We start from the raw sequence: 3,238 nt of genomic DNA, 5'->3' as shown, positions 1-3,238 counted from the left end.
ATCCCTCAGCTGCATGAGACCTGGGTGCTCTAGGCCACACAGCAGATATGCCCTATGCTCCATGGGGGTGTCTGAGATCAAGTCATTACCCTAACATGGACAGAGATATGGTATATGTGCGTGCATGCTTGTGTAGATACACACACATACACACACAGAGATAAAGAGTGGAGCTAGGGACACAGTTAAGGACAACCAGAGGACCCACCAACCAGCCAGGAAGCATCTGAAAGGTGATGAGCATTTCAGAGCCCATACAGGGTGTGCAAGTCTCTTCTGTCTGCATGAGTTGTGTTTGCTCTGGCTAGACCCTTCCATCCAGTGCATATTATTGAGGGAGCTTCTGAGGAACACGGGCTCCACACTGTCACACAGGTCTCCTGGGGCCAAGCAGAGACTCTACTGTAGCTGAAGGAAGAGACACCTCACTGCCATTGGGTGTGTTGGGCATGGCAGCTGCTCTCTTCTTAGCCATGATTATCAACACTGGGAAGCACCATCAGCCACAAGGCCTTGGGAGGCTCTGATATAGCTCTTAAGACATGGGGCATCACGTATGTGAGACAGATTGAGCATCCTTGCCTTGAGAGATATTTGGGACAAAAATGGTAGCTGTGTCTGCGGTGGACAAAAGAATGTATTGTGGGCATAGTCTTTATGGCCCCGAGGGGCCAGGTGCTGGGCTTCAAGACTCAGAGAGAAGATGTTAGGCCCAGCCTACCACGGCAGTTATGTTCCTGTCTGTCTGAAGTAGAGGCAATGCCAGCACTGTCTGGGACATGACTGAAAGATGCATTCGTTCATTTGTTTTGTGCTCATTCATTCCATCCAAATTTTTTGAAGCCCACTTCTTGGAGGGCGCTGTGCGGGTCAATGTGGGGGCCTAAAGATGGCTGCTACCTCCCTGCTGCCCAGTCCCCCAGGAAGGAGGCCTGTGTTCCCTCCCCTTGCATCAGGGCTGGCACGGGGCTGCTTTGACCAGCAGAGAGTGGACGGCAAGAAGGCCCAACCATGCAGAAAGCTTAGAGAAGGCTTGTATAGGGAGAAGGGGCCTGTTGCCTGGGGCCAGAGGTGGGTCCCACTGGAGCATGCTGCTCCATAGCCCAGAGTGAGGGCCAGGTCCCAGAGGACAGGGGCCTGGGTGAATTTTCCAAAGGAAGCCCTCCCACTTTCCCTTCCTCACCCCTGCACAGTTATGGGACCCTGAAAAATAGTCCTAGTTTTGGTTTGCATTCCCAATTTCTGACTAGAAATTTGTAAGATATGGAAAGGTATAAAGAAAAAGTAGAAACCACCTGTAATTCTCCCACTCAGAAATGACTCTTATTATAGCCTGATAATGTCCTTCTTACTCTTCAAGAATCATTCTTTTGAGATAAAGACTGTAGGATCCCCAAGAGCAGAGAACAGGAATTCCCACATGCTTGGGAAAAGTGCTGATCCCAGTGGCCTTGTGGGCTGTACAGGGCACTTACCGACCCCTCTGTGCCTCAGTTTATTCCTCTGAAATGGGGATAATAGGAGTCATTACTTTACAGGCTGTCTTTGAAGCATTCATCATCCTGCTAAAATTGAGCTGGGGTCACAGGGAACGCTGTGAGCATTGGTACTTGTATGACTCTGCTGAGAGCTGATGTCTACCAGGCCCTCATGGAGGTCAGTGCACAGTGCCCCTTCTCTGGAACTGGGGGTGCCACACCTCGGCCCTAGGAGAGGCACATGGCCAAGGACTGAATGCCCCGGGGGAGTCCCACACTTCCAAGCAGTCTGCGCTTGAGGTCTTGCCCCCCATCAGGGTGAGACTGACTTTATCTGAGGTCACCTTGAGTTGGCCTTTGAGCTTCCTGGAAAACTCACCTAAGACACGTTGACATCTGTATACATCTGAGCTCTGCTTCTAGGAGATACAACCCAAGACCGTCGTATTAGCTTCTTGTGTCTGCTGTAACAAATTACGACATCCTTGAAACAACTGAAAACAAAACAGACTTAGTAGTTTACGGTTCTGCAGGTCAGATGCCTGCCATCAGCTTCACTGGTTTTTAAGGCATCACTACAGCCGGGGTCCTAGTGGAGGCTCCAGGAGAGAATCCCTTCCCCCGCGTTTTCCAGTGTCCACAGGCCACCACACTCTTAAGCTTGTGACCCTTCTTCCATCTTCACTGCTCATCCTCCAACCTCTGCTTCTGTCACCAAGTCTCTGATTCTTCCTGTGGTTTCATCAGGCTCCATCTGCAATCTGAATAATCTCCCATCTCAAGATTCTTAACTCCATCATACCTGTACAGTCCCTTCTGCCACGGGAGGTAACGTTCTTGGGTTCTGGGCATAAAGACAGGGACATCTTCCAGAGTCTTTACTCACTGGCCTCCAACAACAGTTGTTACTATCAAAGGTCTCCTTCCTGGCTGTGTGGATAAGGGCACTGCAGGAGCCAGGGAAGGGCAGAGGCCAATGCCTTAACGCAGGGGTCCAGGGCAAGCTTGAGCTGTACCGTATGCTCTTCCTCCTCCGCACCACACATGAAACAAGTTCCTCTCTGCACCAACCCTCCAGTGGCTCTTATCCCTCTCGGAAAACCCCAGGCCTTGCTCATGCCTGCCTTTGCCCCACTGGTCACTTGCAGTTCCCTGGACATTCCAATCACACCTCTGCCCAGGGTCTCGGTACACACTATTCCCTCTGCCAGACACTCATCCCCAGACTTCTGCACTTCTTTCAAGTGTTGGCTCAAGATTATGTGCTGGGCTGGTCCTCTCTGACTAACCTCTTTGGCCTGGCCCCACCCTCACTTGTACTCTGCTTTGTTTTTCTTCTTGACACTTTGGTGCAGCTGACAAGGTTTATTTGGTTATTTGTTTTGCTTTTGTCATCCTAGAATAGAAACTGCTGAGGTCAGGGACTTTGCAACTCCGGTGCCTAAAACACTATAAATCTAGGTAAATATCAAATGAATGAGTGAATGAGTGAATGCATGAATGAATGAATGTCATATGCCTTGGAGAAAATTCTGGTTTGGGATTCCTGCTTCAAATCATCTGGCTGCCTCCCTGCTCCCTGGAGCTCACAGCTTACTGGGAAAGGTGCCATGTGCCCCCTCCTGGAATTGATCCCAATGTGCTCGGGGAAGGGGATGGTGGCTGCCCACCAGGAAGAAGAAATGACTCTTTTTAAAGCCAGGTGGCATCAGCACCTCTACTTGAGACTCCTGGGGCCTGCAGGCATTATATGCTTCTCA

The sequence above is a fragment of the Vulpes lagopus genome, chromosome 24 (assembly GCF_018345385.1).
Source record: "Vulpes lagopus strain Blue_001 chromosome 24, ASM1834538v1, whole genome shotgun sequence".
Classification (NCBI taxonomy): domain Eukaryota; kingdom Metazoa; phylum Chordata; class Mammalia; order Carnivora; family Canidae; genus Vulpes; species Vulpes lagopus.
This window is presented reverse-complemented; position numbering follows the sequence as displayed.